This window comes from Schistocerca piceifrons, chromosome 1, assembly GCF_021461385.2.
Source record: "Schistocerca piceifrons isolate TAMUIC-IGC-003096 chromosome 1, iqSchPice1.1, whole genome shotgun sequence".
NCBI classification, from domain to species: Eukaryota; Metazoa; Arthropoda; class Insecta; order Orthoptera; family Acrididae; genus Schistocerca; species Schistocerca piceifrons.
In genome coordinates this window covers 1,117,329,202-1,117,354,261 of record NC_060138.1, presented here as the reverse complement: position 1 = coordinate 1,117,354,261, position 25,060 = coordinate 1,117,329,202, and the positions used below count along the sequence as shown (strand labels likewise).

General features: G+C 41.8%; 1 long non-coding RNA gene and 1 other non-coding gene across 2 annotated transcripts in view; both read right to left on the bottom strand.

The window, feature by feature from the left end:
* Window positions 1–24,737, bottom strand: part of LOC124782245 — a 117,577-nt gene extending 92,840 nt beyond the window's left edge. The window contains exon 1 of the long non-coding RNA XR_007015958.1: window positions 24,687–24,737. This is a non-coding gene — a long non-coding RNA (uncharacterized LOC124782245). The remainder of the gene's footprint in view (window positions 1–24,686) is intronic.
* On the bottom strand, window positions 5,735–5,806 carry Trnas-acu. Its single transcript has one exon. It is a non-coding gene; the product is annotated as a tRNA-Ser (tRNA).
* Window positions 24,738–25,060: the final 323 nt, after the last annotated feature.

Below are 25,060 nucleotides of genomic sequence, written 5' to 3'. Positions count from 1 at the left end.
AAAAATACGATTTTATGAAGTATTAAGTAAAATTTGTGAGTGGACTGAGTATTTCTCGACAGGGAAAATGCGCCATATTATCTTGGATGTAGAGTCATCGTCAGATGTAGAAGTAACTTTGGGTATGCACCAGGGAATTATATTGTGTCCCTTGCTACTTATGTTATACATCAATGACCTAGCGGACAATATTCATAGTAATCTCAGACTTTCCACAAATGATGCGGTTATCTGTAATCAATTACAGCATGAAAGAAGCTGCACAAATATTCAGTCAGAACTTAAGTCCGCAGCTCGTGGTGTAGGTGGCTAGTGTCGCTGCCTCTGGATCAGGGAGTCCCGAGTTCGATTCCCAACCGTGTTGGGGTTTTACTCTGCCCGGGGACTGGGTGTTTGTGTTGTCCACATCATGTCATCATCATCATCATCATTCATGACACAATTGGATTGTGTACAAATTGGACTGTGTACAAATTGGGACTTTGTACGGGAGCTGATGACTGCGCAGTTGAGCGCCCCACAAACCAAACATCATCACCATCAGATCTTGATAAAACTTCAAAGTGGTGCAAAAATCGGTAAATTGTTTTAAATGTTCAGTAATGTAAAATAGTTTACGTCACAAAAAGAAAAAAAAAGTAGTATCCTATGAGAATAATACCAGTGAATGAGAACTGGAATGGTAAACTCACATACACTCCTGGAAATTGAAATAAGAACACCGTGAATTCATTGTCCCAGGAAGGGGAAACTTTATTGACACATTCCTGGGGTCAGATACATCACATGATCACACTGACAGAACCACAGGCACATAGACACAGGCAACAGAGCATGCACAATGTCGGCACTAGTACAGTGTATATCCACCTTTCGCAGCAATGCAGGCTGCTATTCTCCCATGGAGACGATCGTAGAGATGCTGGATGTAGTCCTGTGGAACGGCTTGCCATGCCATTTCCACCTGGCGCCTCAGTTGGACCAGCGTTCGTGCTGGACGTGCACACCGCGTGAGACGACGCTTCATCCAGTCCCAAACATGCTCAATGGGGGACAGATCCGGAGATCTTGCTCGCCAGGGTAGTTGACTTACACCTTCTAGAGCACGTTGGGTGGCACGGGATACATGCGGACGTGCATTGTCCTGTTGGAACAGCAAGTTCCCTTGCCGGTCTAGGAATGGTAGAACGATGGGTTCGATGACGGTTTGGATGTACCGTGCACTATTCAGTGTCCCCTCGACGATCACCAGTGGTGTACGGCCAGTGTAGGAGATCGCTCCCCACACCACGATGCCGGGTGTTGGCCCTGTGTGCCTCGGTCGTATGCAGTCCTGATTGTGGCGCTCACCTGCACGGCGCCAAACACGCATACGACCATCATTGGCACCAAGGCAGAAGCGACTCTCATCGCTGAAGACGACACGTCTCCATTCGTCCCTCCATTCACGCCTGTCGCGACACCACTGGAGGCGGGCTGCACGATGTTGGGGCGTGAGCGGAAGACGGCCTAACGGTGTGCGGGACCGTAGCCCAGTTTCATGGAGACGGTTGCAAATGGTCCTCGCCGATACCCCAGGAGCAACAGTGTCCCTAATTTGCTGGGAAGTGGCGGTGCGGTCCCCTACGGCACTGCGTAGGATCCTACGGTCTTGGCGTGCATCCGTGCGTCGCTGCGGTCCGGTCCCAGGTCGACGGGCACGTGCACCTTCCGCCGACCACTGGCGACAACATCGATGTACTGTGGAGACCTCACGCCCCACGTGTTGAGCAATTCGGCGGTACGTCCACCCGGCCTCCCGCATGCCCACTATACGCCCTCGCTCAAAGTCCGTCAACTGCACATACGGTTCACGTCCACGCTGTCGCGGCATGCTACCAGTGTTAAAGACTGCGATGGAGCTCCGTATGCCACGGCAAACTGGCTGACACTGACGGCGGCGGTGCACAAATGCTGCGCAGCTAGCGCCATTCGACGGCCAACACTGCGGTTCCTGGTGTGTCCGCTGTGCCGTGCGTGTGATCATTGCTTGTACAGCCCTCTCGCAGTGTCCGGAGCAAGTATGGTGGGTCTGACACACCGGTGTCAATGTGTTCTTTTTTCCATTTCCAGGAGTGTACATACCTGAGTGAAACATACTGTGGGGACATGAAATGGAACTATCGCAACGGCTTGGTCGTGGGCAAAGCAGGTAGCAGACTTTTGTTTAGTGGTAGAATACTTGGCAAATGCAGTCTAAAAAGCAGATTACTTAAAAATCACTCGCCCGTCCCATCCTAGAATATTGCTCAAGTGTGTGGGACCCGTACCAGATAGTACTAACAGATGTTATTGATTGTATACAGAGAAGGGCAGCACGAATGGTCACAGGCTTGTTGACCCGTGGAAGAGTGTCGTACAGATGCTGAAGAAGCTGAACAGGCAGGCACCTAAAGATAAACGCAAACTATCCCGAGACAGCCTGCTTACAAAGTTTCAGGAGCCGGTTTTGAATAATGACTCTAGGAATATACTACAACCTCTTATGTATCGCTCACATAGGGACCATGAGGGCAAGATCAGACTAATTACAGCGCGCACAGAGGCATTTAAACAGTTATTCTTCCCCTGCTTCCTACGTAAATGTAACGGGAAAAGGCGTCAATAACTAGTACAGTGGGAAGTACCCTCCTCAACGCACCTCACTGTGGTATTCAGCCTATGGATGTAGACATCTGCTTTTATTTGGATTATTTACTTTTTGCTTGAATTATTTACTTTGAGCTCTAAGTACTAAAATATCTGTGTGTAACTTCTTACAACCCATTAAATGAAACAACAGGTTAACTGTTACCAGTCACTGTTAATTTATCTCCACGAAGCGTTTCAAAGCTTTAAACCTCCATCATCAGGTGGATCTACATTTGTTAGAATTACATTTGTGTGTGTGTGTTGTGTTACGATTTTTTGGAGGAACTTGTGGTTCTGTCAAGTGGAGAAATAAAACACTATTTCAGAACATGGTTTGGGGTTCCTTTTGACAAAAAATAAACGTATACCTAACGGTCGCTGTGTCCGAGCGGTTCTAGGCGCTTCAGTCGGGAAGCGCGCGACCGCTAAGGTCGCAGGTTCGAATCCTGCCTCGGGCATGGATGTGTGTGATGTCCTTAGGTTAGTTAGGTTTAAGTAGTTCTACGTCTAGGGGATTGATGACTTAAAATGTTAAGTCCCATAGTGCTTAGAGCCATTTGAACCATAAAATAAGTAAAATAGAGTACCTTCAGTGGTCACAGGTTCCTTTTACTGTCATAACACATCACATGTATACTGTCATTTTTGTAAATAAATATGGCGTCTATATACTATAAGGTGCAAGGATCATACAACATGTGATGTGTTACGACAGTGAAAGGAACCTGTCACCACTGGAGGTACTCTATTTTACTTATTTCAGGTTTATTTTTTGTCAAAAGAAACCCAAAACCATGTTCTGAAATAGTGTTTTTTTTTCTCCACTAGACAGTGCCACAAGTTCCTCCGAAAAATCGCAACACAACACACACGCAGAAATGTCATGCTAACAAATGTAAATCCACCTGATGATGGGGGTTGAAACCTTTGAAACTCGCCGTGGAGACAAATAAACAGTGACTAGTAGCAGTAAACTTGTTGTTTCACATAATGTCAATAAAAATCACGGTAAAGCCTAACCTAAAACGTCGCTATTATACTCATCATTATTCAACTGTTTGTGCTTAAATACTAGTATTGCAATATCAACAGCTACGGAGAGGAAAACGTAAAAATATATAGAGTTTCAAGTACAATACGCTTTACTGTGTGGCATTACTTTCTGCATAGGAGTCACTAAAGAAACAGGCGTTCGAAGTAGCTGCACTAGTAAACATTGACACCCCGTGTCTTTTTCCAGCTCACTGTCAAGTAGTTCTGAGTTTACCCCGAAGTCTGGACTTGAGGCAGTAGAACACTAATGTGGTCATTAGTCGATTTGCTGTGTTAATAGCTTGCCCATATATCAATATATCAGTTGAGGTTATTTTATCCGTGGCAGTGAACTTGAAATATTCTTAAATTTAGAAAACATTGTCTGTGAAGTGCAGCGACCTGGTGCTGTACTTTGGTTAAAACAACAGTCGAGATAGCAACAACATTTGTTTATTATGATTGGTTTCTGTTTATGTTAAAGCCATCCTCAAATTTTTCGGGCCTCCTATGGCTGGTGCTGGCGGCTCTTCGTCGTAATAAACAAATATTATTACGATCTCAAATGTTGTTTTAACCGAAGTTGAGACATTCAGTTACTTGAGGTCCAGCCTTCCGATGAAGTCGCACATCACATGGGCAGAAATTCTAGGCGCTATGCATTCACGTTGCAGACGTACGGCATGAACGAATACGCGAGATCCGACATGCCAAGGAGTGCCATCAAATGAAAGTGTAAACCAGTATAAGATGTCCAATGGTAGATCCTTTGCAATTCAAACACTGAGCGTTACACGTCATATGAAAAAAGTCCAAATTTTTAATTCGAATAAGTGTGAAATCAAGGAAAAGAAGCAGTGTACAGCTGATCTATAAGATGCAGTAGTGGATCATCGCTACAGCTACTTTTTAAGGCGTTTAACGTATTCATGTATCAGTAAGAGAAGTAAAAGAAAACTTCGCTTGTCATCATTACCTTACGTCAGTCTGCTTTTGTACAGGATATCTGTAGCCGTCATATTCGGATGGTTGCAATGAAATGCACAAGAAATTGATACCCACTATTTGTAACATAATTCTGAAAGGATTTGTCACTTCGAAGCTTGTCAGAATATAGGGTTACGTTAGAAAAGTCTCATTCTCCAGGAGCCTTTTTTATAATACTAAGTTCGCCCAACTGAAATCCGTACTTAATATGTTCTTAGAATCAATTGTTTCCGTTAAATGGTAGTTTGTACGTAGGTACTTCAAAAAGTATGGTACACATGTCGTCCCACGCTAAGACCACTACGCACAAAGACTGGCTCGTTGTCAGAAGAGAGTATATATGTTCTCGGTTTCCTGCATGTAGACCTCTGCTGCGGTACGGATAACAGGCGCACCACAGTGTGGAGAGAAATGGCGCGGCAACTCGAAATGTACTCAAGTCTAAGTAACGCGAGGCTATACGATTCTTGTGGGCAAAACGTATAAAATCTACACAGATTCACCAGGAAATTCAGTCGATACACGGAGCAAATGCAATGACATGCCGAGTCGTAGTGAAACGGTGCCAACAATTTGAGTAGGTCCACAAAGATGTTCACAGTGCTGATCGGGAATACAGAGCTTGTACTATGCTATTTCTGTATGAAGATGCATCGGGGGGGGGGGGGGGGGGGGAGATTTTCTAGCGTTGAGGACGTTCAGACAGTGGTTCCTGGAAGGTTCAGTGACCGAGTAGCAGATTTCTGTAGTCGAAGAATTGGACGACACGTAGATCGATGCGCCCATAATTCACACAGACTTCGTGACCGTTTTGACAAACAATGTCATGTATCTGCATCACTTTAAAATGCAGTGTAGCATTCAATAAAAATTACTTGGTTTGCCATAATAATAATAAGTAACTTACTTTTTGAACTCCCCTCTTATTTACTTATAAATTTCAGAATTTCATTCTCCTTACATATTTCAAATTGCAGAGCAACCATGCACATTCAGGTGTCTACAGAGAGTATACATGCAGAATGAAGCGTCGAAAGAAAATTGATACCAAGGCTGGGATTCGAACCCAGGTGTCCCGCTCAGTAGACAGATGCGCTAACCACTACGCCACCCTGGCGCAGTGGCTTTGCTCAACTGCACAGACTACCCTGGCACGCCTCCCTCCTCAATCCAAATTTCCATTCCCTCCTCAGCCCACTTGGTACTCCCCCTAAACTCGAACCTCATTTACGAATTTCCAGTACGCTGGAGAAGTCTGGATCAGCAACTGCTGTTAATCAGTAGAAAGAAAAGCCAGCCCTACTTCCAAATTTTTTCACTTTTTATTCATTCGATGACTAGTTTAGCAGCTGGCCGCTGTGGACGAGCGGTTTTAGGCGCTTCAGCACGGAACCGCGCTATTGCTACGGTCGCAAGTTCGAATCCTGCCTCGGGCATGGATGCGTGTGATGTCCTTAGATTAGATAGATTTCAGTAGCTCTAAGTTTAGGGGACTGATGACCTCCGATGTTAAGTCCCATAGTGCTTAGAGCCATTTGAACCATTTTTTAACTAGTTTCGCGCCGAGATCCATTTTCATATCATCGTAACAAAACCGAAAATGTCTTTTCCGAAGATGCCAAAAATGTGCAATGAACATTTACAGTGCATACTGATGACATCTTGGGATCATGCCATTTTCGACTTTCTTATGATGATTTAAAAATGGGTCTCGGCCAGAAACTAGTCCTCGAATGAATAAAAAGTAAAAATTTGCAACTTGGACTGGTTTTTCGTCCTACTGGTCGAACAGCATTTGTTGAGAGGCTGATACAGCGATGAACACTCGTCACGTATTTTGTAGATCGTCAAGCCAATTTCCAAAAAACTATAAATCATTTTCTTAAAGTGGCAATACTGACTCAAAAAGGTACGGCCGACTGATTGCTCGATGCTTCTCTAAAATAAGCAGTTCTTCTGTTGATAGTGTCTCTATCAGTCTGTTAGACGTTACCTAGTGTACAACAAAGGTGGCAGACACACGTCTTCCAACTATTTTATGAATAAAATCGTCTATACCGCTAAATAAAATGTCTGAATTTATTACGACGTTTCGGGATCTATCATCATTATCAGCCGATGTCTTAATGAACAGGAAAGGAACGTAAAGACTGTCGGGCGTTTGTCATACGGAATCAAGCTCCAAAAATTTAAAAAATATTTAAAAACACTGTGGACTTGCAGAAGAAGGTACAGTGTCAATGTTAAAATCTGTTCCTAAACGGTGCGTCAACTAGCAACTTGTTTAAAATTACACAAAGATGTAAGATCTAGCCAACAGACGGCGCTGGACTAAGGGATGTTACCTTCAGATTCCAGTTTTTATTTTATCTTTATTCTATTTTTCCTTTGCACTACACGTATAAAAAACATGCTTTACAAATATGTTGTTATTGTTGTGGTCTGCAGTCTAAAGACTGGTTTGATGCAGCTCTTCATGCTACTCTATCCTGTGGAAGCCTCTTCATCGACGAGTAACTAATGCAACATACATCCCCCTGAATCTGCTTACTGTATTCATGTCTTGGTCTCCCTCTACGATTTTACCCCCCCCCCCCCCACCACCCCACCCCTCCCACGCTTCACTCCAGAACTAAACTGGTGAGCCTTGATGCCTCAGAATGTGTCAGATTATACCACTAATTTATCTTCTCCCCAATTCTGTTCAGTATCTTCTCATTAATTATGTGATCTACCCATGTAATCTTCAGCGTTCTTCTGCAGCACCACATTTCAAAAGCTTCTATTCTCTTCTTGTCTAAACTGTTTATCGTCCGTGTTTCACTTCCGTACATGGCTACACTCCATACAAATAGTTTCAGAAAAGACTTCCTGACAGTTAAATCTATACTCGATGTTATCAAATTTCTCTTCTTCAGAAAAGAACAAAGTCAAATTGTAAAACATGAGTAAAATGAGTACAGTTGTATAAAGCATCATGTGGCTGTTGTATAGACATTATTAACAGGTTCAGTGCATACTTGTATTGAAGTCTAGGCCAACTCCACATGGACTAAATGTCCTCACCTGGAAAGTTGCTGCATTAATATATAGTCATACTAATTTTGATCATGTTTTATAGTTTGACTGTGTATATTAGTAATTTAAAAATATGTTTTTTTATAAGTGTAAGTGCAAGTGGAAAACAGAATGACAATGAAATAAAAGTGAAATTTGAAGGCAGTGTCCCCCACGCTATTGCCACCTGTCGGCTAGAACTTATGTCTTTCCTTAAAGCGTTTTTAATGGTTCTGTCAACAGTTGCAGTAGTACTTATTAGGCGACTAGTTTCGAACCTTACAGGTTCATTTTCAAGCCCGGCCTACTGAAGCTGCACTGACAGTGCCGGATATTAATAATAAACATTGTGTAGTAACTCATGCGCAATAAATCAATCCGCACATGTCTGTTACCAAATCACAATCAAGGTCTGGTTTTTGACACTGATCCTGCAAACATTTATAGAATACGTGTTGCCACTTTTGATGTTTATTATTAAGATCGGGCACTGCCAGTGCAGCCCCATTAGGTCAGGTGTGAAAATGAACTTCCAAGGATTCGAAACTAGTCGCCTAATAAATATTGCAACTGCTGACAGAACCATTAATAAACGCTTTAAGGAATTTAAATACGGCTGGTCCCGGCGAAGGTTCGAGTCCTTCGTCGGGCATGGGTGTGTGTGTTTGTCCTTAGGATAATTTAGGTTAAGTAGTGTGTAAGCTTAGGGACTGATGACCTTAGCAGTTAAGTCCCATAACATTTCACACACATTTGAACATTTTTTTTAATTTAAATAAGGTTGCTGTTTCATGTCAACAAAATGCTGAAACTGAAGACTTACCTCTTTGTGCAATTTTCAAACCAGTCGTTAGCTGTCGCCCCGATTAGAAATAGATTTTAATACTGACACTGAACCTTGTTTCGCAAAATCAAATTTTTTCGGCGATTGATCTTTTTAAAATATCTTTTGACCTTTTAAATTTTCGGAACTGTCTATGAACTGTGTGTTTGATGTTGAAGCGTTCTCGTGGCCAGAAAGATCTCCAGATCCGTCCCCAGTAGAAAAAGGGTGCAACCGAGTGCCAGTATTCAGAATGTAAAGGACTAGTTAACAACAGAAGGGGGCCACATTGCCTCAGGAATGGGACGAAAAGGCTTGGTGAGACGCTTCCCAAGCGAATCAATGCATGGGTCTAAACCAGAGGGAGTGCAACGTCGTAGTGATACGTGCACTCACATCGTCAAGTTGTTCGTAAATTTCACTCGATTTTGGAATCACTAAAATGTAACAGTGCATTGGTACGCTCAAAGTTATTTTTACTTCAAAAAATTTCTATCCGTGAAGAACGAAATGTTACATTTACTTGCTAGAATCTTTTCAAGCGAACACGTTTAACTGATATTTTAGTTTCCACAAAAGCCATTCTTTCTCACGAACAGAACCATATTCTCTTCGAGAGTTTTCGACGTGCCTCCGCATAATTTTACAGCACGATATTCTAGAGATAAACAGAGAGGGAAAAACTATCCAGGAAACGTACTGTTCCGAGTAGTTTCTTCGATGAAATTCAAATGTGGCTTCTGGGAACGCGAAGTACTTATCCCCGCCTCCCACTGCCGTAGCGTGACTGATGTGACTGCGAGCTACCGGCACGTTACGAGGGAAATGGCTACGAGACTTCCAGTACAATGTATTACCGTTACAGATGTGTCTTTCGTTGCAGAGCTTTGAAGCTACCGAATGAATGTCTCCATTCAAGGGCTTTTAAATAGTATCTGGATGCTTGATCATTACTTTATTTTCGCATCGCGTTCAAAGGTTTTTATTCGCGCCGGTAAGCAATATTTGTAAAAGATATGTAGACGTAATTTTGAGCTACATATGATCTTTTCTGTTGTATTCGGCTTGAACCTGTATTTTAGAGTGCAAATAATATTTTCAATCAAAAATAGTAAGTGAAATTAAATGAAGGTTAGTAAATTTTGGAACAATGGAAAATTCAAAATGGAATAACGACAATATTATGAAAAAGTTAAGATGCTTCTCGCCATATATTGGAGATGTTGAGTCGTAGACCTCACCTTCACGAGTTGCAGCCAAGGATTGCTGCACGGTACACCCTGTTACCACTAACGAGGATATGGCGACCGAGTATCTCCCGGAATAAGGAGACACCCTCTACCAAGCGAAACGGCCTCCTAGGAGGGCGGATGAGCAGGTAGAGGCAGAGCACTCTCTTGTCCTTGGGATGGGAAACTGTCCCTAAAGGCGGAAGAGCCACATGATGGCCAACGGCATAGAATGAAGAAGGCAAGGAGAAACCACTTCATTAAAGGTTCAAATGGCTCTGAGCACTATGGGACTCAACTGCTGTGGTCATTAGTCCCCTAGAACTTAGAACTAGTTAAACCTAACTAACCTAAGGACATCTCAAACATCCATGCCCGAGGCAGGATTCGAACCTGCGACCGTAGCGGTCTTGCGGTTCCAGACTGCAGCGCCTTTAACCGCACGGCCACTTCGGCCGGCACTTCATTAAAGATCTAATTAGATTTCTGAAGTATCAGCAGCCATAATATGAATATGAAACAAGCTCTAGTAAAAATGCAATCCGGAGTAATAGCCCCTCATTCGGTTCTCCGGGAGGGGACTACCAGAGATCTCGTTTCAACAGTTCATAGGAAGAAAGGGAATAAAAAGAGCTATAGTAGAATTGGAACGTGGAACGTCCGCACCTTACTGCAGATGGGGAAGCTCGAAAACCTTAAGCAAGAAATGACGAAAATGAAGTTGGATATACCAGGAGTGTCTGAAATGAGATGGCCAAACTGCGGAGATTTCTGGAGTGATGAGTACAGGATAATTCACACAGGAACGATAGAAGATAGACCTGGAGCAGGTGGGGTTGGAGTAGTTATGAGTCGAAAATTGGGGCAGAGAGTGAAGGGATATATACAATATGGAGGAAGGATAATACTTGTCAGTCTGGATACCAAACCTACAGAGACGGTTGTGATACAGGTCTATATGCCTACCACAAACCAGGAGGATGAGGAAGTTGAAGCTGTATATGAAGAGTTAAATGGAGCCTTGAGAGGAATCAAAGGAGAAACAAATTTAATAATCATGGGAGACTGGAACGCAATAGTAGGAGATAAAGAGGTACAGTCAGCTGTTGGACGCTACGGCCTTGGTAAAAGGAATGATAGAGGAGACCGACTTATAGAATTTTGTAACAGGAATCAACTGATAATATCGAACACGTGGTTTCAACATCACCCCCGTAGAAGATACACCTAGAAGTCACCAGGGGATAGAGAACGATACCAAATTGATTACATTCTAGTCAAAAATAGATTTAGAAATCAACTAAAAGACTCTAGAGCATACGCAAGCCCAGATATTGTGAGTGATCACAACATGGTTGTTGCGGAATGCCGACTCAAGTTCAAATGCATAAGGAAGAAAATAGGAAATGGAAAACTGGATATAGGGAAGCTTGGAAACCGTGAGACGCAGAAGGAGTTCCAAGAAAGGGCTAAGGATCTAATTCAACAGCATCCTATAGAGAATGTAGAACAACATTGGGAAAATATGAGAGATGGCCTAATAAAAGCAGCTGAAGAGATAATTGGAAAACAAAAACCTGAAAAGAGGAAGGAGTGGATAACTGATGAAATAATATGTTTGAGGAAAGAAGGAGGCCCAAAAATAATGAAACGGAAGAAGGGAAAACGGCATACCGAGTGCTTAGGAACAAAATCAACAGGAAGTTGAAGCAAGTAAAAGAAAGATTCCTTGAAGACAGATGCAACAAAGAAGTTGAAGACCTTCTGAAGAAAGGGAACCTTGAATTAGCATACAAAACAGTGAAACGCTTCTTCTCAGGAGGACAAAGGATTAGATGTAATGCCCTAATAAGAGAGGATAATAAGATGGTGTATAATCATGAAGATATAGCACTTACGTGGAAGGAATACCTAGAGAAATTATATGGAGGCAACGTACAAGATGACATGATTGAAAGTGAGGACGAAGTAGATAAAGATGAACTAGGAGACAGCATACTAAGGTCTGAATTTGATCAGGCACTACAGGCACTTAAGCACGGAAAAGCACCAGGAATTGACTCATTGCCTGCAGAAATCATCAAAGCAGCTGGAACAGAAATAAAAGATAAGTTGTATAAATTAATCTGCCAAATATATGATACTGGAGAGCTCCCTGAGGACTTCAAAAAGTGTATTATTGTTCCATTACCAAAGAAAATGCCAGCAAAATCGTGTGCACAATACAGAACCCTCAGCCTAACATCACATGCATCAAAAATTTTGACGACCATCCTCCTCAGAAGAATTGAAGGGAACGTGAAATGCATGCTCACAGAAGACCAGTTTGGCTTTAGAAGAGGGAGAGGTACGCGAGAAGCCATTATGGCCCTAAGGCTCATAATAGAAAATAGAATGGAAAAAGGAAAGGACACCTACATAGCATTTATTGACCTCGAAAAAGCCTTTGATAAGGTTGAATGGAAAAAATTATTCCAGATATTGAGGGAAACTGGAGCTAAGTACAAGGACAGGAGAACGATATGGAACATATACAAAGAAGAGGTGGCAATAGTGAGATGTGGGGAACATCAACAACAAGCAAAAATTAAACAGGGTGTGAGACAGGGATGTGCACTCTCCCCTGTCCTCTTTAATATGTACATACAGAAAGCAATGGACGAGGTCAGAGAAAAGTTAGGACAAGCTAATGGAATCAGGATCCAGGGAAAAATAGTTGATATGCTGCGTTTTGCGGATGACATTGCTGTCCTAGCGGAAAATGAGGAAGAATTACAAGTAGTGTTGGAGGAAATGGAAAACACTCTTGCTACACGGTACAACATGAAAATTAATAAGTCAAAAACAAAAATCTTAGTTGCAAGCAAACAAAATAATCAAGCAATTACGAATATAAAGCTGAATGGAGAGAAGCTGAAAGAAATACAAGACTTTGTCTACTTGGGAAGCAGAATAACATCAGATGGTCGTAGTAGGAAAGATGTAATAAGTAGAATAAATCAGGCAAAGATTGCATTCTATAAAAGGAAAGGACTCCTCACATCAAATATGATAAGTCTGTCGTTAAGGAAGCGGTTAATGAAGACCTTTGTTGGGAGTGTGCTTCTCTACGGCAGCGAAACCTGGACACTTGGAGAGGACGAAAGAAGAAGGATTGAAGGATTCGAAATGTGGTGTCTGCGAAGGATGTTAAAAATTCCATGGACGGCCAGGATGACAAATGAAGAAGTCCTGCAGAGAGCGGAGGAAGTTCCAGTTCTTTGGAAGACGGTCAAGAAGAGGAGAGATATATGGATGGGACACATTCTGAGACATGAAAGTCTTCTCCACACTATAACGGAAGGCCTTGTGGAGGGCAAAAGGGCAAGAGGCAGACCCAGAAGAAAGTACATAAGCCAGATAATGCAGGACCTAGGATGCGGAAGTTTCACGGAATTGAAGAGGCTGGCCGACAATCGCACTGAATGGAGAGCTGCTGCAAATCAATCTTAGGATTGGCAACTTAAGAAGAAGAAGAGAGGCACAACAAAAAGGCAGGTAAACAAGTGAGCTTTCTGCCAAAACCTCTTCTTCTGAATTACGCATCATACACACACACACACACACACACACACACACACACACATGTCCACTGTCTCTGGCTCCCGAAACAGTTGCCGTATGTATGTGTGAGTTGCTTTTGCGTGAATGTGTGTGTGTGTACTTTGTGCAATTATGAAGAAGCCCGTTTGGCCGAAAGCTTACTTGTTTAGCAATCTTTTTGTTGTTCCTGTCTACGACTAAACATCTCCACTATATGGTTAATAAATTTTGTGTCTTTTGAACTCCGCCATCTGAAAAATCACAATGCATTTCTCCTTTTCAGTTGACCCAAACATGATTCGATACCTGTGTGTCATCTTCGGTGCATCTCAAGTTATTTTCATTAGAACATTATACGAGGTTCATGATTGTTTATTTCATTTTAGGCCTACAAACTACAATATGCGCATTTTCTTACTTTGCTTTGGTTGTTCACATGAAAGTACGCAAATTCTGAAGAAGATTTGCACAGGTTGGCTTGCCTTTTTAAAGCCTTTTTATGGCTTGATGGCACGTCTTCTGCAAAACAATCGTAAGCATTTGCTGAAAGAGTTATTTTTTATATACAAACTCTGAGAACACAGAGAAAAATCCGTCAATAGGAGCCTCCATCCACAGCAAGGTGAATGCTAATAAACTAGGAATATCTGAGCTGGGAGTCTTTTCAACCTAAACCACACACAGAAAACGAAAACTATATGAAAGTTTGTACAAAATTATGTTTTCACATATGTAATGTATGTAATAACTGCGGTAATATATTCCAAGTCAGTGAGGTGACTTCGATACCAAATCGCAAATGAAATGAGGCAGAGGTGAGACATGCGTGTCGCATTCTGGACGAGCGGTTTCCAATCTTCAAAGGTGAATTCCCCGAGGGTAATAGTTCCCCTCAAAAGTACACGACTGGTTTCTTCCTCCATCCTTCCTAAATGGCGCATTTTGTTTCGCCTGTGATGACTTCTCTCTTCCTTGCGAATACCGAGGGCCAGAGGGTGAGGGAAAGAAGGGGTTCCCCTTAAATCCCTCCTGAAGATTTCCCATTTGGAAGATATAAATAGCTCCTGCTGCGGGCACACCAGTCACACAATGTCATCGGAAAACAATGGATATGCTTGTAGTCTGAAGGGTTCCAGAAATATCATATCATTAACAGTACGGGAATAGCTCTCATTTACCATGTTTATCATTGAATTGCTTTTGGAGTAATATTCAGTACCTGAATTTATAAATCAGGTGCCATGTTAAGCACAATTAGACACGTCACGAAGTTGAAATCACATATTACGGGATACCATTAGTAAATAAGACCCATCCGAAATATCTGAGTCACTCTGTATCGTACTCTGACGTACAAACAGCATTGCGATAATGCGAGAGTGAAGCTGAAAGCCAGAAATAGTTATCCGCAGAACTCTCGATCACAAACCCTGAGAACGACGGGGCTAGCAATATGTTACAGAACTGCAGGACATGCGTGACCATTCTGGCATCAATTCACCCACGCAAATACGGTTGTCCAGGCTCTAAACGAAACGTGGTTGTTTATTACAGTGTGTTTGAAACCTTACACCTTGTAAAACTCTACCAACTCGCTGGCATACCCTCACCAGATATTCGTCTTGAAGTAGCTGCCGACGCGGAGAGAACAAACCAAGCTCATCAGGAAAACAATCCATTAGATGGACACATTCCAGCAGGCCCAAAGTTGAGGCTCAGAATAAATTTTCCCAAGAACACTTCAGTCTTACAAACAACAGTAGTTATAGAGAGGAAACAATTGTGTATTTCTCCACTTGAGACTAACTGTACGTAGCCTCTCCTTTGGAAACCCTCATCTGTGTAGATCACTCAATCGTCTTCGTTCTGGAGCTGAAAAATCCAGGTGTAATGTCCACAAATGCCATTTGCCAATGAGTAACAATTACAGTGAAGGCGTAGAACCACAGACGATGGGGCAACTACTGGACTTTATTTACTTACAATGTATGGGTCATACACTATGTCATCAAAAGTATCCGGACACCCCCAAAAACATACGTTTTTCATATTACGTGCATTTTGCTGCCACCTACTGCCAGGTACTCCATACCAGCGACCTCAGTAGTCATTACATATCGTGAGAAAGCAGAATGGGACGCTCCACGGAACTCACGGACTTCGAACGTGGTCAAGTGATGGGGTCATACGTCTGTACACGAGATTTACACACTCCTAAGCATCCCTAAGTCCACTGTTTACGATGTGATAGTGAAGTGGAAACGTGAAGGGACACGTACAGCACAAAAGCGTACAGGCCGACCTCGTCTGTTGACAGAGAACACCAACATTTGAAGAGGGTCGTAATGTGTAATAGGCAGACATCTATCCAGACCATCACAAATTAATTCCAGACTGCATCAGGATCCGCTGCAAGTACTATGACAGTTGGGCGGGAGGTGATAAAACTTGGATTTCATGGTCGAGCGGCTGATCATAAGCCACACATCACGCCAGTAAATGGCAAACGACGCCTTGCTTGGTGTAAGGAGCGTAAATAGTGGACGACTAAACAGTGGAAAAACGTTGTGTGGAGAGACGAATCACGGTACACAACGTGGCGATCCGATAGCAGGGTGTGGGTATGCCGAATGCCCGGTGAACGCCATCTGTCAGCGTATGTACTGCCAACAGTAAAATTCGGAGGCGGTGGTGTTATGTTGTGGTCGTGATTTTCATGGAAGGGGTTTGCACCCCTTGTTGTTTTGCGTGGCACTATCACAGCTCTGACCTACATTGATCTTTTAAGCATATTATTGCTTCCCACTGTTGAAGAGCAATTCGGGGATGGCGATTGCGTTTTTCAACACGATCGAGCACCTATTCATAATGCACTGCCTGTGGCGGAGTGGTTATACGACAATAACATCCCTGTAATGGACTGGCCTGTACAGAGTCCTGACCTGAATCTTATAGAACACCTTTGGGATGTTATGGAACGCCGACTTCGTGCCAGGCCTCAGCGGCCAACATCGATACCTCTCCTCAGTGCAGCACTCCGTGAAGTATGGACTGCCGTGCCCCAAGAAACCTTCCAGCACCTGACTGAGCGTATGCCTGCCAGAGTGGTTCAAATGGCTCTGAGCACTATGGGACTTAACATCTGAGGTCATCGGTCCCCCAGAACTTAGAACTACTTAAACCTGACTAACCTAACGACATCACACACATCCATGCCCGAGGCAGGATTCGAACCTGTGACCGTAGCGGTCGCGCAGTTCCAGATTGAAGTGCCTAGAACCGCTGGGCCACACCGGCCGGCTGCCAGAATGGAAACTCTCATTGAGGCTAAGGGTGGTCCAACATCATATTGAATTCCTACATTACCGATGGAGGGCGCCACGAACGTGTACGTCATTTTCAGCCAGGTGTCCGGATACTTTCGATCACATAGTGTATATAAGAGTAACACTGTGTAATCACAAAACTTTCTTAAATTTTAGGACGCAAATGTAAAATGAAAAATCTCTTGTAAACCATTCATCACAAAAATTTGATTATATTTTAATACACAAATGTAAAAGTTGCATGAATTCAACGCTACCACCTGACGATGGCCTCAGGTCTGAAACTATTAACGGTATAGTCAAATCATTTCAAGAAAACTTGTGGCTGGTTGCAATACTTCCTACAGTGTAATTTACGAAAACAGCTGTGGTATTCTCCAACCAAAATGGATAAAATTACTTCACATTAGTGGCCTCAATTTCGATAATAACATACATTGTGAATATCTCTGTGAAATTAGTGGCAACACGAGGTCCTCATTTTAGCTGTAATTATTACGAAAATGTGAACGTGATTCTATTAGGGAGTTAAAAATGTAATATTGTCTCATTACAAAAGGTAGACTTTTTATTCCACAAGGAAAACATCAGCCAGTGTGTCAATAACAGGTTGTTACTAAGTAGTCTGGGGCTGCAAAATCTATTCAAATGTATGTGATTGCTAGTTTATGTTACATCTGGAAGCCGCTTATCATCTAAACATGCGAGTTATTTAAGGCTGAACAACACAGTAGAACAAAAACAGTGCACTTGTTATTCAACCCTATAATGGCATTGTTCTACAAAGAAGTAAGAGAAGAATCCATAAATACGAATTATTTTATAACAAGGATTGCTCTAAGGATGAGGTTTTCTTTTTTAATCCAAGTCGAAAATATTTTATTACATCCTTTGCAGAACATGGCCCTGATCTATGTAAGTGAAACAAGTAATGTTTATACTTACTCTCTTGGTTATTTTCGCGAGTATCATATTTTACTTTTACATTGTTTACCTTTAAACATCCTTTGCTTAAAGGTTTTTTTTTTTACAGCAGCAGATTATCCTGACAATCATGACGCTAAATACTTGTAAATTGTGGGTCTCCGCGTACTTCAAAATTTTGTTGCCAAAGAAAATCCAATATTTGCTAGCTGCATTATATGTCATTCTCAAAACCACCGATCATATGTTTCACTACTCAAACAGCACTTCGGTGTACAGGGTATCCCAGGAGGAATGTTGAATATTCAAGAATATGACAGGAACGCTCATTTGAAGCAAAAAAACCACCTCTGGGCATTTGCCCTATTCCTAATGGTTTTGAGAAACAGAACACATTTTACTTACATTTGATTTTAGGCTAGTGGCACGAATGTATGTGTCTTATCCGCCCCACCCCTTTGACTTTTCATTCTATAGCAAATTATCTCGCTGATTTCAGTTTCTTCCCTCTGAATGTCTTTCTCCCATAGGAATAAGAATTGACCCAAACTTGAACCCTGTGGAACTGTCTTTGTGATGTCTCCCCCGTCACTGTAATTTCCTACCTTTCCAATCTTGCATTCAGTCCCGTAAGTGCGATTCAAACGACTAGTTTGTAAATCCCTCAGTTCCATAAACAACAATGTAGACGAAATGTGTTCTGCTTCGGAATAGAGCATTTCTCCATGTGAAAATTTTCGCTTCAAATGAAAGTACCCGTCATATTCCTGAATACTGAACATTTTTCCTAATATACCCTGTATAAATACTGTTCCACAGCCGGGGATCTGTTTAATTCAAGTCCTACTGTTTATTCGAAAGGAAGTCGATTTCCATGCTCGATTAGTATTTTATTTTTTGTGTTCATCTCTTATCCAATATTTGCTAGCTGCATTATATGTCATTCTCAAAACCACCGATCATATGTTTCAGTACTCAAACAGCACTTCGGTGTGCAGGGTATCCCAGGAGGAATGTTGAATATTCAAGAATATGACAGGAACGCTCATTTGAAGTAAAAAACCATATCGATGATATCAGGACTATAGTGTCTGGTCTTGAAGTACCTGTTGGGCGTGCTCTGTGAACTCCTGCAACTGTCTTTCCATCACGGAAAACGCGCCTGCCACACAGCTGGATATTTTGTGTCAAACAGCCTCTGTTCCTGCACGATTTATGTAACTCTGTAGCAGACGCATCATAACAGCCTCGCTTGATGGAAAGATGGTTACAGCAGTTACGATTTCTGAAGGACGTTCAACAAGCACCTCAAGATGAGGCAATATTGTCTTCAATCGACTGTACATGTACGAGATAAACATCAAAATAAAACGAGATAAACATCACAATAAAATAAAATATCAGCCGCAAGGAAATTAACCTTCAGTGAAGTAAATGAATAACATTAATAAAATAATATAGAGAACAGTCTTAATCACGTAAAAACTTTTATCCGTAAGCGGTGAGCTGTTTCGATCCGAAGTGGATCATCTTCGGACCATACTCCAGTGACGACGTGTAGAGACGACGGCAAACAGCAGTAACTGTGGGTACCACTCATGTTCTATATGATATTTTATTACTGTTCATTGTGATCGCTGCTATGCCCAACATCTTTGCAAAAAAAGAATAACAGCTGATAGTCCTATCGATATTCGGTACGTAGGCGATTCCACAAAAAGGAAGAAATAATATGCTATTTTGTCGAGTAACACAATCCATAGCTCGTGCAACACATGTCAACTACAGAAGCAGACAAAATAGCTGACGGAAGCTTTCCGTACCGCTGTTGCCGAGAACGCGAATATTTCTTTCGATGGTTCGGTAAAAGGATTATATTACACTGTACAAGATCTTTGAAAAAGTTCTTGGTTAAATATTTCCTCAAACTCCTTCGACCAAACTACTTCACTGAAGCTATTACACCATCGTAAAGCCGGACAGCGTTGCCGAGCGGTTCTAGGCGCTTCACTCTGGAACCGCGCGACCGCTACGGTCGCAGGTTCGAATCCTGCCTCGGGCATGGATGTGTGTGATTTCCCTAGGTTAGTTAGGTTTTAGTAGTTCTAAGTTCTAGGGGACTGATGACCTCAGATATTAAGTCCCATAGTGCTCAGATCCATTTTGAACCATTGTAAAATTTTTCGCCCTCGGGAATGGACGCCGAATAATTGGTCACCTGTATAAAAGCATGTATTCGGGGCGAGTGCTTTGCTTATGAAGAAAGCGTAATGGAAACGATTGTGGTTGAAACCGTGGACAGCAAGAAGAGAAGGCCAAAGTGTTCACCAGGATTTGCTTCGTGAATTGCAGCACGAGGACATGCAGAAAAACCAACATTATTTTTAGAATAGAAGATCAAACATTTCCGTTTGTCCGTATGAAAATACCGCGTATACAGTACTCATTTAAGGAACTCCATTTCTTAATCTGACACATCATAACTGTTGTTGCTGGAAAGTCTGCAACTGTGTCATTTAAGTAATGAATCACTGCACTAGTCACTCATTTTTTAAGGCTCAATATAAAACGCTTTCAGAATTTATTCTCATTATCAAGAGGAAATATTTACGTAGGCATTTTATGTGGTGGTTGTATCTGTGTTTTTCTGTCACTATTTTACGGTTTACTGCAGTCGGACCGATTTCTTTTGTCCGATTTTCCGAAACATCACATTAAATAGTCACGTAGATATTTGCACTTGATAATGAGAATACATTTTTGCAAAGTGTCGTGCTAAGCGTGGAAAAATTTATAACTAGTGCAGTGTTTCATTATATAAATCATGAATGCCATTTCGACTGAAGATCGTTCACGGTTAGGTTAAGACATTTAGCAACAGGCGAAAGCTATTCCAGATTGCAATACAGCATTCGAATCCCACAGTGTACCGTTTCACGTATCATTCCAGAATCATTTGAACCATTTACGATCAAGTGGGCCCGCAGCATAGAAGATATCTCCGAGAGACATTATGTAATGAAATCCAGTCTGCTGCTACAGTTGTTTAATGTTTTTATTGTGGTGGATCCCTTTCAGCTAAGCTGCCATCTTCAGACCATGTGCGGATGTTACATTTTTTTTTTTTTTTTTTATTTCACTGTAATGTTGGTTACTCGTATTTTCGTCTATACAGATTTGTAATTTACGTCCATATATCATCAGTGATCACTGTCAGTCTGTGTTGTATTACAACGTGGTGTAGATTTAGCGCTCTTATGCTATAATTTGTTACGCGGTTTGCTGCTCACGACAAATCTTTAAATTATGAAAATTACGAGAAAGAGCGATTAGCAGCAGCAGCAAACCACAAAACAGCTCATGGCATAACGGTCCTACATTTATACGACGTTGTAATACAATAGAGAGACAGTGACCACTGATATGTATAGCCGAAAGTACGAGAAACCAATATTATAACAAAATTACAAAAGATATTGTGTAACTTTTGCAGGTTGTCTGAAGAAGGCAATCTAGCTGAAATGGATCCATCACAGTAAAAGCATTAAACTACTGTAGCAGTAATCTGAATTTTATTACATAATGTCTCTAAGATATGTGATCGAGTACATAAATCGCTCAAGGAGGAATTAATGAAGGTTAGACTACGTTACTTACAGTATAAACAGATAAATTTGTTTCACTTGTGTACTCTTGACAACGCTTGACTTTCCACATCGCCTTCGACATCCTCTGTGAATAAATCACAGTCACTTAGAATGCAGCTGATTGCTGCATCTACTTCCTTACTGCGGTTATTGTAGTCAGTGTGCTTTGTGTTGTGGCGACTTTTGTATTCTTCGTACTTCGCAGTGAACACTATAGTGGTAGCCACGCACAAAACGTGAGAAGAAAAAGCGAAAAGAGACTTCTTGCCGGAGAAGCTAAATTTTCAGTAGAAGCAAAATCAAAAAATGTCCAATTTAATTTTTTGTGTATCATAATAATTTATTTCACTTTGTACGTGCTCGTGCGAATTTGAAAGCTATATGACTCCAACAAGAGTCAATAATAGCATTACAAGCAATGGACGTCAGTCGCCTGAAAACGGACCTCTTGTCGTTATGGGGAAATAACTTTGGCCTGGCAAGAGGCTCCTACGAAATCTAGCAGCTGCGTATATAATGCTGCACAAAATAGAATCTCCTAATTTTTCGAGGCATTTCAAAGTAGTTTGTATAAAAGAAGAACAATTTGTGATTACAATAATAGTAGACTAGACAATTAGAGCCTCTTTATATAACAGCTATAAATGCATATATCTGTTGTCATTTTGCAGTTGACCATAACATAGAATAAAAATACTAATATTCCGTCAAAAAAAGCAGCATAGGGTCCACCCATTTTTGCCAAATTTGGGGCCAGTTTACTTGGTTTTAAATTTATGTACACTGTGATGTGCTATCGATCTGAAAGGATTAATCGCATAACGTACAATGCTAATTTAAAAAACACTGTACCATTTGACAAAGCACAACTTTAAAAAGCTTTACCTCAGAATACCTCTTTTCCATCACAGATAGTCAGCTTGTCATAACTCACTCTAAAATTATATATATAAAATTGTTCAGAATTTGATTGTGGACGTGAAAATTATAATAACTTAGAATTAAAAATTTTCGACAGGAGCTCCTTTTTCGCTTTCCGCCTCACTAACATGCTTCGGTATCATTTTGTAGTTTAAAGACAGTAAAGCAAGCGAAGCGACGTGTATACAACAACGAACTTTGATAGAAGCTAGGCCTTCGTTCGTTTTATCAAACATGTTTAATAAACTATATCTCTATAATAAATAAACAAACAGGCACCGTGTGGATTACTTCTTTCTTGTACCGACTATTGGTTTCAGTCCGCACGCAGACCATCTTCAGGTCAAGTGCGGCCTTAGACACGAAGATGGTCTGCAGCGCAGACTGAAACCTGTAGTCGGTAAAAAAGAAGTAATACACACCGTGCTTGTCTATTTACTATAAGAACAGAGAACACGGTTTCCTAAAGCACGGCGACAATTGTAAAAAGGTACTTTTGATAAAAGCTTCCGTAATTCACTGTTAAAGATCCGACCGAAGGCTTTGATAAAGGATCTTTTAAGGGGGTCTGTAACCGTTCAACATTTACTGAAAACACTAGTTTGTCAACCCTTCAGTATGGTAAAGCGACCACACACCGTCAATAAGACTGACGAAAATTGTCAGCTGAGAACGCGCTGTTACGCGGTTAAGATGTCAAACATCGAAAATGAAGCATCTGCAGCAGTTGTGGTAACAATAGCTCGCAAGCAACAGAAAACAACGAAAAGGAAGGAATGTGTCCGACAGTGATTGAAAGACAAGGACTGGAATGGAAATCACGGATCCTAGAAACTTCATAAATTATTTTCCGATGAGTCGTGCATAATACGACAAATTACATATTAATGTTGATACGAGATGAAATAGAAAGGGAAAACAAGTTAAAGAGAGAGCCAGTCGCAGTTGACAAGAGATTAGGAGTAAGTTTGAGATTTCCTGTGACAGGCAGGTCATCCGAACGCTCGAAGTCTTGGTTCTGTAATATCAGCCCGGCGAACGGTCTACAGACCCTAGTCATATGACTTTTTTTTAGAAAAGACAATAAATAAAATTCTAAAGAAACCTGTGAAGCAGTTATATCTGCTTGACGAGGATATGTTCAGACAATTAACGTAGAACTTTTTTATTACGTTTTTTGATAATTCAGTGAAATTGACACGCATTTCGGAGACCTCTTGGTAGTCACTGCAGATATATGACGTACTTTCCGAAGTGCAAGTGTGTTTCCACACCCCTCTGTAATTCACCAAACTATATTTTCAAATTAAAAGAGTAGGCAGTGTCATAGTGAATCCTCCGTTGGCCATGCTAAAGTGGTACATGTAGTGTTCACCTTTGCAAATAGGCCTATTAAGAACCTTAATCCAACCTATGATATGCAAAAAGGCGAACTGAAAACAAAAACAGTGCACATAAACGTTGTGTGGCTAGTCCATGAAGCACTGTCAGCATCTGAATGGAGAAGATCGTCAAATCGCCAGTACCTGACCTCGCACATCCAGTATGTATTGAGAACGTTTTGAGAGCCATCACTATTACTCGTCAGTACTCCTAGTGTTGTCAATAGACGCCATTAGAGGGCCAATATACTGATGGTTCGACAGTATTACAGGGTTTAAATGAAACAACAAATTTACTCTTACTATTCACTGTTTATTTATCACCACGACGCGTTTCAGAAGTTTAAACCTCTATCATCAGGTGGTTTTACATTTGTTAGTACGACACGTATGTGTGTGTGTTTTATGTTACGATTTTTGGAGGAACTTACAGCGTGGTCTAGTGGAGAAACAATACACTAGTTAAAAACATGGTTTTGGGTTTCTTCTGACAAAAAACTAAAATTATATCTAACGGTAAATATAGAGTAAGTAAAATAGAGGTACGACAGTGAAAGTAACCTGTGACCAGTGGAGGTGCTCCATTTCACTTATTTTATTTTTACCGTCAGATGTAATTTGTTTTTTTGTCAAAAGAAGCCGAAAATCATGTTCTGAAATAGTGTTTTGTTTCTCCAGTAGACAGTGCCATAAGTTCCTCCAAAAAATCGTAACACAACAGGGACACACATATATCTCGTACTAACCATAGTAAATCCACCTGATGATGGAGGTTTAAACCTTAGAAACGCATCGTGGAGATAAATGTATAGTGACTGGTAACAGTAAGCTTGTTGTTTCATTTAATGTCAGTAGCAGTCACGGTAAAGCCTAACCTAAAATGTTCGCATTTAAAGTATTATTGAGCGTGTGAGAGCCCCTTTACATTGTCATACAGTTCGAAGACCGACAACCAGCGGAACACTATTACGGCGAATGCGAACGGAACATGACCGAATGCAGTTCTCTCGCGTACCATTCACACCAGAAAGGACTCTGGTTGGCTGCAGTGTAAGGCAGACCCGCACCACCTCCGTGTAGAGCGCGCGCGTTCCGCAGGTACTCACCAAGTGGGGTGAACGCGTGGACCGGGCGACCTTCTGCAGCGGCGGACCAGCTGTGACTGACCGCAGAGTCGCAGACGGACCGGCCGCCACGGCAGCGGCCCCCTCCGGGAAACTCCCTCCACCTCACTCTCTCCACTTCCCCGGGACGCCGCCCGGTGTGCGGTCTGTAGATTCCCACAGCCCACGATACGGCCTTGTTAACAGAGATCAGCCGTCAGCGTCAAGTGTGTGTTCGCAGCCGCGGCCGTTTAACGAACGCGACACTCATGTTTTTCGCAGTCATCGCCGTTAATCACTCCACAGTGCCACTGCCGTCGGGCCTGAGGCGAATATTCCCACCCCCTTCTGGACACGGGACGCTTCCACATATATAC